Source organism: Triturus cristatus, chromosome 1_1 (assembly GCF_964204655.1).
Source record: "Triturus cristatus chromosome 1_1, aTriCri1.1, whole genome shotgun sequence".
Lineage (NCBI taxonomy): Eukaryota > Metazoa > Chordata > Amphibia > Caudata > Salamandridae > Triturus > Triturus cristatus.
This window is the reverse complement of record NC_140579.1, coordinates 850,725,915-850,737,889: the sequence shown is the minus strand read 5'-3', so window position 1 is coordinate 850,737,889 and position 11,975 is coordinate 850,725,915.

Below are 11,975 nucleotides of genomic sequence, written 5' to 3'. Positions count from 1 at the left end.
GGAGCCCGAGCCCAGAGACTGACAAGACCTGGACCTCCAGACCTCTCACCGCCCGATCCACAGTCCCTGAAAAGAGGAGACCCGTGGAGGCACGAGACACGTGGAGCCAGCCATCTTGAAACGACCACGACAAGCTGACAAGTGCAACAACCGAGGCTCCCTCCAAGTTGTGCTTTGGGATCTGAGAAGCCCAACCCTCGAGCAGCATCTGCACCAAAGGTGAGCCCTCCAGCATCTCCACGATCTGCGTGGGGCCCTTCTGCATTTTGCCACTTGACGCGCCTAACCGGTTGCTGGCCCGCTGGCTAGTAGCCATCTTGGTGACGAACTTCACGAAATACACCGCTGGTCTGGTTGCTCCAGACTGGCCCTTGCTCCCCTCCAAAGGAGCAGTTCTTCTGACCTTGCTGGTCAGAACCATCAGCTTATTTCATCTCCTACAACAATTGCTTTTGCCAAGGCTTGTTTACTTCGATCAAGTCGCCGACACCGTCGACAGCGAGAGCCTGCGTGGGACAGCTCGTGAACCGACTCCTGGATGTCGTCGACCTCCAGGGACCACGTGGCTGCAGAGACAAGCTACACCTTTCTTCCTGTTTGCACCCGACATTGCCTGGTACCCACCTGGTGCCACGCTGGTCACTGGCTAGTGACTGTGAACACTGTCCCCTCTGCTTACAGGTCTTCAACATCTCTGATCCACTCTTGGATCCACTGCATCTCTCCCGGACCGACCGCCTGCAGCATCTTTGTCTTCAAGCTCCACGGAACAGATAGAAGAAACCCGACGCACTTCGAGGCCTATGCACCCGCTTCCTGTGGGTGAGGTAAAGCTGGCACACCTGTGCCCAAGTGTAGTATTACATCTCTAGTGCCTGTGTTCCAAATCTTGAGTTCCTAGTCCATCCGGAAGATCCTCTTTGCAGTAACTTTGTACTTTTTACGCACCCATTGAAACCTATGGGAGCACGCGTGTGACTATTTGCTCTGCACACGCCACCCGTGGACCTCCTGGTCACTAACTGAAGTTAGCTCCTTGTAGGCCCAGCGATTCTAGAGGCCCTAGGCCTTTTCCCTTTTCTGTTCGCGGTACTTATACCACTATTTTAGTATATGGTTCGAGCGGCCACCAGGGCCTATCCATATAAAGTGCAACTTCTGTGTATTCTACTGTAATCTTGTTTGACGATTTGTGCTCCTGTGCTCATAAAGAGACTAGGGGTTACTTTGAGAAATAAATACATATATATTTTGAATATATATCTGTGTGGTGTCCTTTCATTGGTATAAAAGGGGGTTGCATTTGGTAAAACAGCTGGCTTAACACGCTTCACGAGTTTAGCCTCAAAGACTGCTTAGCCTACGCTACCACTAGGGCAGCTAGTCCGAAAAGGTTGACTTACAACCACACCATAAGGGTTGCTTGGCATGGTACAAGGTGATCACTTTAACTAGTGAGCATCATATACCAGGCCAACTTCTCACAAAGACAGTGCAGCTCGTTCTACAATGCGAATAATTAGGGTGCAAATTGATCTATGCAGCATGATTCGGGTTGAGGTTAGACAGTAAATTCTGTGTGTTATAAATAATTTATCAGTGGACACCGTGTTATATAAGAGTACAAGGGAACTGATGGAAAAGAGATATAGTGGCTGGCTCGTGGTCCTAATAGGGCCCTACCAGGCCCAAATAGAGAAGGCCCTTTGCCGTGACCCTTAACTTGGAACGTCCTAGGTGCTTGGAATAAATGATGGCAGCAAAGGGGTTAGGCACTACAGGCAGTGCCTAATTTGTTGAAGAAAAAGTGCCCGTGCCCAAAACTTTGCTAAGAAGCCAATACCGGCTCGCCAAATACCATGGCTGCATAGTCTGAAATCCACCTCAGGCCTCGAGAATCCACTACCAGACAATCCCTGCCCCTTTATCTCATCCCTGCAGGTTCTTGCTTTCTCTCTTTGTGACGTTTTTTCCATTTTTATCTTTCTTCATTGTGCGTTTTCCCTCTCTTGCTTTCGGGAAATGTTGGATGAGGAAAAATAAGTGCCATTCCCCAACAAGCACCTGCAATGCCAACAGCTATTACCTATGCAAGAACTATTGACTTTGCTAATGTGTTTTAGCCATGTTGTACACCACCGTGGCTGCTGTTCAGCATTTGTAAAAGTTAGTGGAGGAGGGAGGAGGGAGGCATGGAGTGTCGTAGAGTGGAATGGAGAAGAGTGAAGTATAGTGTTCTAGAGTGGAGTGTCATAGAGTGTCATGTATTGGAGTGGCATAGATTAGAGTGGCATACAGCGGAGTGACATAGAGTAGAGTGGACTGGTGTAGAGTACATAGGGGTAGAGTGTTGCAGAATATAGTGGCGTACAGTGCAGTGATATAGAATTCAGCAGCGTAGAATGCAGTGGAATAGATTAGAGTGTTGTATAGTAGAGTGCAGTGGCATAGAGTGCAGTGGTGCAGAATAGAATGGTGCAGAGTGGAGTATAGTGGAATAAAGTAGTGGCCTTGTGCAGTGGAGTAGAGTAGTGCAGAATAAAGTGACATACAGTGGTGCTGAGTAGAGTATTATAGTGCCATAGAGTGCTGTGGTGTAGAGTGGAGTGCTGCAGAGTAGAGTGGCGTAGAGTGCAGTGGCATAGAGTGCATTGCCATACAATGTAGTAGTGCAGAGTAGAGTGACATAGAGTTCAGTGTCGTAGCATGCAGTGTTGCAGATTAGAGTGTTGGGTGTAATGGGTAGCTTGGCATAGAGTGCATTAGTGTAGAGTGCAGTGGTGTTGAGTAGAGTGGCTCAGGATGCAGTGTTGCAGAGAGAGTGGCATAGAGTGCAGTGGTGCAGAGTACAGTGGCACAGAGTAGTGTGGATTGGCATAGAGTTAATTGATGCAGAATGCAGTGGCGTAGAGTGGAGTGGAGTGATGCACAGTGCACTGGCATTGAGTGCAGTAGTGCAGAGTAGAGTGGTGGAGAGTTTAGTGGTGGAGAGTATAGTGTTGCAGAGAAGAGTGTCGCAGAGTAGGGTGTCATAGAGTACAGTGGTGTAGAGTGCAGTGGCATAGAAATCAGCGGTGCAGAGTGTAGTGGCGTAGAGTGCAGTGGTGTAGAGTAGACTGTTTTAGAGTAGAGTGAAGTGGCGCAGAGTTGTATAGTGCAGGCTAGAGTGCAGTGGTGTAGAGTAGAGTGGCATAGAGTGTAATGGCATAGAGTAAAGGGGTGTAGAGTGTAGTGGCATAGAGTGCAGTGGGCAGAGTACAGTGGATTGACATAGAGTGCAGGGACTTAGAGTTTAGTGGTATAGAGTACAGTGCAATGGCATAGAGTGCAGTGGTGTAGAGTGCAGTGCTGCAGAGGGGTGTAGAGTGGGGTTGCGCAGAGTAGAGTGGTTTGGCATTGACTGGAGTGATGTACAGTGCTGTGGCAAAGAGTGCAGTGTTGTAGAGTGTAGAGCATTGGCATAGAGTAGAGTGGTGCAGAGTAGAATAGAGAGGCGTAGAATATGTTGGCGCAAAGTGCAGTGGTGTGGGGTGGTGCACATTAGAGTGCATTGGTGTAGAGTGACGCAGAGTAGAGTTAAGTGGCATAAAGTGGAGTATGCATGGTTTGGTAGCGCACTGCCATTACAGACAAGAGCAAATTTTCAAGGGAAAGGCCATTACATATGCACAGACATACAGTTTTACTAACAAAATTATACAGCGCACAAACGATCATGTGTGTAAATGGCATCACCAAGTGTATTGATTTCTTTTGACCATCATAAAGTACTTTTTTCCAGCACACTTCAGAATTAACAAAAATGTGCTTCATTTGTGGTTCATAATTCTGATATATTCAGAAATACTTGCACAGTATATTTAAATGTTGATGTGTGCTAGAAAAAAAACCTTTCCTACCCCCAGTATCCATGAAGATTGTCACATAAATCCTCTCACTTTGTAGCCAGAGAAAAAAAAGTAAACACCAAGCTCCCTCAGAAGACAGAGCCTAACATTTGAGTCTGTCTTTGACTGCACAGCAAATGTGACAAGATAAGAACAAGATTTACAGGCCTTTTTACAGAAAGGAGCCCTCGTGTAGGAATGCAAGGAGAGTTCTTGTTGAATAGCTTTGCTCCTTGCGAAGGATGACCTCATGCTTGACAGCCTAAAAGAAATAAAGCCAGCAAACAGAAAGGCAGAACATGTGAGTTACAAACCACAAAGCCAATGGTAATCAACGGGCAGAAAGTATTCCCAGGGAAACTTCCTGAATGTTCCTAAGATGTTTTAAACAAACCATACAGATGTGCTGTCTCGTAAGCTTCGACCTAAAAATGATTGCCGGTGGCCCCAACCAGCCCCAAAAATGAGTGGCGGTGGCCCCCTCTGGCAACCACCAGCTCAAATTAAGCAATGTCTGCAGGCCACATTGAGTGGAGCCCCAAAGGAACAGGATGACTGCTGTAATTTTATGTGCTTGCCTTTCCAATGCAGTATGGTGGCTATGGAAAGAAACCAAAGCTGGAAGCCCAAGAGTGCGGGGCAGCCAATTGCTCCCAGCCGGTTCTCACCCAGGAGGCCACCAAAGAAGTAAGGAAAGCCTTAAAAGACTCTTCTTAGACAGGAGCGGGAAGGTAGGCGCTGCAAACCACTCAAGGAAGAGACCCAAAGCAACAACGCAACCGCTTCTATTTTCATTGCAGATCCTCCCAAACAATATGGCAGCCCTGGAAGCAAACTAAAGCAGAAGTTTGCAATTGAACTGATTGTTCTCTCTTTTGTACGCACTTAGGAGGCCACCATCCTGTAAGCAACGTGCTGCTGGCTAAAAGCATGGACATATGTAGTTAATAATAAAAGAAAGTAAGCACAATGGCAGTGAAACAAGAGGTTAGATGGATGTCCAAAGGAGAAGAAAAACCATGTACCACTAAAGACACAGCTCTTTAGAGACAAGTGCAACAAAATCAGACTTTCACCCTGGCCGTTGTTATAAAAACCCAGGGCAAATTGAAAAAATAAATAATGATAAAATTAACTACAACTAGGAGACACAATGTTAGGAGGTGGTTCTGACACTATGGGCCGTCCGGATTTTTCGCTTTTTGAGCACCTTATTGTTGAGCTTTTACTGTGGGGGAGCCTCATAAGTTGGGACTCACCCACAGTGAACTCAGGATGGAAGAGACATGCCAGGGAAAGTCAGTGTGTTTTACTGTGTTTTCACTTCCTTATTCCCCTATGGAAATGTGGAGCCAGAGGCTAGATTAACTTCAATTAGGCCTACAGATTCCAGACACGCACTTAAGTCCAATGTAGCAAATGTGAAAAGAAGTATTCTGCAGAGTCCAAAGTCATATTTGTACTGCTTTTGGGTCATCCAGAACTGTCATATTTCTCTGAGCCAGCCATGACCAGACCCAGGCTGAGGGCTGACCTCAGCTGGAGGGATTGATAACCTTTCTTCCACAAGCTAGGGCCTCCTCTCCACGAAGAGAAGATGGGAGTGGCTACAGGCTCATCAATTAGCAGCTGTCACTGGGTGCCAGGCACCAGGCTGCACCAAGAAGGGAAGGCAGCGTGGAAGGAGTTGGGTTTCAGAGGCCATGTGGCCCGAGACACTGGACGACGCCATTTTGAACAAACCCAGAGGCTGGACAAGGAGGGAGCAGGGGCAGGAAAGTGATGTGTCGCTGTTTGATAGGACCAACAGGGACTTCCTGCCAGCCCTCTACTCAACTTTTAAAAAGTGCTTGCACAGGAAGAGAAGCTCTCTCTGGGGTGTGGTCGGCGGAGGCTGAAGGTGCTGGAGCCTGGGGCAATGGGCAGTTGGAAGGAGAGACCCCCTGACTGCCCCAGGACCCACACAGCACCAGAAGAAGAGTCCAGGACCGGTGCGCAGGAGCAGTGGCCTCTGCGCAGGGAGAAGTGAGGCCCCGAAGGAGAGCCAGGAGAAAGGCTGGCGCAGGGAGCCAGTGAAGACCGTTCCCTGCAGAAGGTACCCTCTTGGAGACCACTGCTCTCAGTGGCTGGGGGGCGCCACCAGGAGCAAGAGGACGCAAAAATGGAGGAGATCGGACCCCTGGGGGCTGAGATATGCCCCCCAGAAGGTACACAACCTTTGACCTTTGATGGGACCGACGACGAAGCATGTGGGGCTCCGCTGCCGGTCTGGAAACTGCCCCCGGGGTGGGTCAGGTCCCGGGGGCTGCCCCCCAAGGAAGGAAAGTCGGGGTGCGCCGTCGCGCACCCCGTGAAGGTACCCCCGCGGGATGCCAGGAGCCCACCCTGGTCCCCGCCGAAAAAGGAGGAGGGGGAGCGCCGTCGCGCTCCCCGGGAAGGTGGTCCTTGGCAGGGGACCAGGAGCCCACCCTGGCCCCCACCGATGCGAAGCGAGGGGGAGCGCCGTCACGCGCCCCCGAAAATGTTAGGGGGCCTGGGACCCCATCCCCGGGCCCCGAGTGCGGAGAAGGTGGGGGGAAGGGCCGTCGCACTCCCCCCGAAGAACCGCTCCAAGTAGGATGCGGCGTGTCTGCCCGCTAGAGCGGGCAGACGAGAAGAGTCGGGCCGGCTCCCGCGGCAGCACGCGAGGGTGCTGGCCGGGCGGGGAGCCGGCGGAGGCAGCCAGGGGTGGGCTCCCCAGGCTGCCCTCCATCTAGGAGGCATGCGGGGGTCCCGGGTGGGACCCCGAACATGACGACTGGAGGTGCGAGGGGCCCGGGTGGGACAGGGCCCCAGAAACCAGAAGGAGCGGCCGGGGGTGGGCTCCCCGAGCCGCCTATCAGCACCTGGGGTCCGGGTGGGACCGGGCCCCCCACCGAGGGAGGAAGATGCGGCGAAGCCGCCGGCACCACTAGCGCGGCTCTCCCCGGCACAGCGGGAGAGCCGCTCATCTTTTATGCATAGAAAGGAGCTGGAAGCGCCCCGTAATGCCTTGCAAGGCATGGGGAAAACACAGTTTTTGGCGCCTGGTGGCCCCCAGAGGAGGGGGTCACCCTCATGTGTGAAAGAAAGTGCATGGGGGCTGCAGGAGCACCGCAGCCTCCCCCAGCCTAAAGGAGAACAGTCCTCCCATAAGTTTTGTGGGGCATCTGAAAGAATAACCCCTCAAGGGCTCAGTGAGCATTTATCACCTTCTGTGCTGGAACTTATGTTCTACAGCTGAGGGTGTACTACGAAGTGCATCATGGAGTGAAGGGCTGAGTTGGGGATGTCTGGAGAAGGGCATCCCCTGGAGGTGAAGTGGTGTAACTGCACCGAAATGCATTTACTAATGGTTATTTCTTTCAGAGGGGCTGAAATTCATTTGTTTAATGTGATGTGCTGTTGTAAGGTGAGGTCATAAGCCAAGTGGGGTTATGTGGCCAGACAGTCCTGCTAGGGTGTCTGGCTGTATATGCGTAATCCTGTGATTTCATATGTGAAGCCTTTAGGGGCTGTAATTGCAATGCATTCAAATGATGAACCAAGGTGATGAGTACTGTCATTCTAAAGTGTGCGTAAACATGGATTCTTGCTGCTGCGCTTAGGTGAAGACCCCAGACTGCTAGCCCTTAAGATATAGAGGTGCATACTTTATGGTCAGTAGGATATGCTCAGTCAGGGTCATGTGTCACCAAGGCAGGTTTACCCCTTTTTAATGCTTGTTGAGGTAATGGGGTGGGTCGCCACTGGGATGGTGCCAGTGCGCAGGGCCCTCGCTCCAGGTTATGGTCAACTAACTGCATTGGGGGCAAGCTGATGTGCATACATGGGAGTGGTGGTACTAGACCCCCACCCCCCCTGCGGGAGGGGTGGTGATGTTATGCAAAGTCACAAAGTAATTCCAACAGCTTATGTATATTTGTAAATTGGTGCATAGTATTGAGTAGTGTGTGTGTTTAATAAATGTACTCTTACTTTTATAAAGCACAGTACAGACTGGACAATCAATTATTGAGTGTTATTTTTGTGCACCTGCAAATGGTGATTACTAGCTCACACCACCTCCCTTGAGTAAGCCTCAGACTGCTCTGCAACGCTACCCTCTGAGAGTCAGGCACTACAATTGGGTGTTTAGTTCCCAGTGAAGGACAAATGTAGTCATGTTATTTGTGCAGGCCTCACAGATGCTGCCTCGTTTTCCAACACACAATAAAAATACTAAAAATGAAAACGCTTAAATGGGCTCTAGATTTGAACAGTGTAATATAAAACAAATACAAAAGACTACATTCTAGCTGTGTTACAGATTTAATCCAGGAGACTCTTCCAACTGCACACAGTTCTGTGGAAATTCTGTCTTTTAGCCTTCAAATTTAACCCTAAAGCAAATGTCCTTGTTTCAAACGTATTCGTGGTCTGGGATTGAGGTTTCTCTGGCGAGAAGATTGAATAACTTTATGGCCTTCGGGCAGCACACGTCTTGCACCAGCAGACACTGCTTCCGGTGCAGTAAAAGCTGGGCTGGGAGCCTATGTCTAAGAAGTGGCGCTGTTTGACAGCCCTGCAATACAAGAACATCCCGTAGCATCTTTGTCCTTCTGTGTTCGTCCATCTGCTTATTAAAATGCACAAAGTGCAGTAAATACATCCAGTCTTCCACTCATTGAAAAATCCAGAGCTACTGTTTGGAAAAGATGAGTAAAGTTAGACTGGTGTTGCTATTTGACAGCGCGGTAATATAAGCATTGGTAATGCCAATAGGTCTGGCCTATGAATTGTATTTGTAATTAGAACTGCAATTGCATTTATATAGTATTTACTACCCCAGACGATGTATTGAAGTGCTTTACATTGGGCAGCACGCCGCTCCAGAACCCAAGATGAATGGTTAGTCCAGTGTAACTGGTTATTGTTAGTTAATGAATGAAAGTATCTTTTGTGTCTTTGACGTGTTTGGGCTCTCATTAAGTCATCAAAAATACACTCTGTCCCTCCTCTGTGAACTATTCATCCATTCATCCATCCACTGACTGATTCCTGTATTCACTTTTAGACCCAACCACAATACAAAAAATACACAAATGCAACAAAATATGCAAAAAAAGTTAAAAGAATGCAATTAGAAAAAAAAGGAAACATGATACTGTCTAAACTCTGTGGGCATCAGCGGCTGCCTGTCTTGAAGCGATATTGTACATAGCATATATGTTCTAAGTTGAAGCATAGCAGCCACGTTTAGAACCAACGAGTTAGCCATCATAGAATGGTAAAACACTGATACACTATGGACAAAAGCATTCTATAATGGTCACCTGGTTGAGAGGAAGCCACCTAGTAAAATGTGGCGCACTGTAGATGAAATAGGCAGCAAATAAGTGGGTCATTACCACTGACTCCTGAGCTGTAGGATTATCTTAAGACAAATTCAACTGAAAAGAGAAGCACAGAAATGAAAAGAAAACGTTAAAAGGAGAAAGTGAAAAATGAAAGGACTCACCAACCAGCTGAATCACACTCATTTTCAGGTGGGTTTACATATGTGATCAGACAATGCTGTCAATCTCACGGCAAGAAAGACAATGACTGATGTAGACTGAATCCCATGCAGCACAATGTCATGGTTGGAAGCAGAGTGTAAATGACACTCCAACAGACCAATGGCAGAAGAGGACTGACCTAAAGGTCCTCTGTGTATTCATATCAATATATACGTAAACCATTTATACCATTAGCTTGACAGAATAACCAAGACAGGCCTACTGAAGAGTGCATAAACTAGCAACCATCATGCATACGGTTATAAAATTACAACCATTTATAAAATTACTGTCTCAAAGGACCTAACAATCATCATAAAAAGTGAAAATCTTCTCTACTAAGGTTTGCCAGTCTTGGACATCAAAACCGAAAACCTTGCCTACTGTGGAAATCTGTGAATTTACATGAAACAAAATACATTTCTACAGCCTGTAACATACTGTGATACCAATACCAATCCACTGTTAAAGGCATATTGGCTTTTAGAAATGTTTTTCATAGTAAATTAACCAGGCAAAATGCCTTTGTCATACCTTTTCATGATAAACAGACCAGACGTTTGTCATCTGACATAACGTTTACCGGCTCATCAATCATGCCTATAGCTGGTATCATTGGCTTGTCACCATGCCCAACTCTGGTTGCCTTGTTAGAGAGCTTACTGAGTGTATGTTTTCCCACAAAACAGCCATTAGGCATAGAGTCATAAACTTACAAATGCATACAAAATTTTAATTGGTAAAGCAAAATATTATCTATCCTAAAGGGGTCTAACAAGAATTATCACAGTAAAAAATCTTCTATACCCACGGTTTGTCATAGTGGAGAACCAACACCCAAACTCTTGCCTACTAGTCTAATCTTTGAGATTCAATGTTAAACAATGCATATCTGTAAGCTTTAATACAGAGTAATAACAATCCACCCTTAAATGCCTGTTCACTTTAAAATAGGCTTTTCACAATAAGTATGTCAGGCCTACTGTTTTTATCGTAACTTTTCACAACAATCAGGCCTATAACCTTTATTATTGGTATGTCAATATAGCCAACTCTATCCTCCTGTGTTGGGTTTAAGCTTTCCCACAAGGCTACCATTAGGATTACCATAATAAAATTACAAATTTGTACAAAATTACAGTTGGCAAAACAATATAAAATTTCTCCGAGCGAGCCTAACAAGAATTATCATAGTGCATATCTTCTATCAAAATGGATTGCTCAGGTAAGCCAACAACACCATAACACTTGCCTGCCATAGTAATCTATGAGATTCCATGTAACAAGCTACCTGCCCACAGGGTAATAACAATGCATCCTTAAAATCCGATTGCCGTGAACACATGCTTTTCACACTATGTAAGTCAGGCCTACTAGCTTTTTCATAAAGTTTCATAGTAAACAAATCAAATTTATGGACTCTGGCATAACCTTTCCTAATTAGCCAATGAGGCCAATAACCTCTACCATTGGCTTGACACCATAACAAAGACAGGCCTATTTAGGTGCACATAAACTGGCAACCATCCTGCAAATTTATAAATTCACAAATATTTGTAAAATTACAGTTAGCAAAAGCTAGGCACTAACATGAATCAGCACAATGAAAATCCTCAGGGATTGTCAGAATGGGTGACCAACTCCAAAACCCTTGCCTATTATGGTAATCTGTGCGATTATATGTAACAAAATAACTTTTTACAGCGCGTACTTTTGAAGGGCTACCTGCTTTAACACATGCATTTCACAGTAAATAAGCTAGGCCTACTTCCTTTGTCATAACCTTTCTTAATAAACAGATCAGACCTATGGCATCAAGTGTAATCCTGCCATGTACACCAAGCAGGCCTATTGCTTGTCATCATAACCCACTCAGTCCTCCTGTATTGGCGCATAAACTTCCTCACAAGGCAACCATTGGTTATACCACAATAAAATTACAAATATGTACAAAATTACAAAATCCTTCCTGAAGATCCTAATAAGGATTACTGTAGTACAGGGCTGGCCCTAAATCGGATTGACCGAGACAATGCCCTGGGCGGAAAGAAAGATTTTAGTTTGTTGTGAGGGACAAGGGATCATGTGATATGATGGCAGGAAGTGTGAGGAAGATGGGAGGAGGGCAGGAGTTTGATGGGGTGCTAAACATTACGCTGAGGTACATTAAGGGCTGATTACAAAGTCTTTAACGGAACCTGATTGAGATCATGTGGGATGGATGGGCTGCCGTTTGCATTGCATTATGGCCAGGCAGCTCCCTGCTGCACCTCTCGGAATATTTGGCACCCCTGGCCTGGGCCCAGCTCCCTCATGCCCAAGGCAGGCTCTCCTTTAGTGCATATCTTTTATTACCACTGTTTACTCCACAGTATAAAATTACAACGGTACACAAAATTACTGTTGGCCACGCAAAATAATGTCTCCTAAAATGGTCTAACAAGGGTGATCACACAGCAAATCTTCAATATCCACAGTTTGTCACAGGAAATAACCAACACCAAAACTCTTGCCTACTACAGTAATCTGT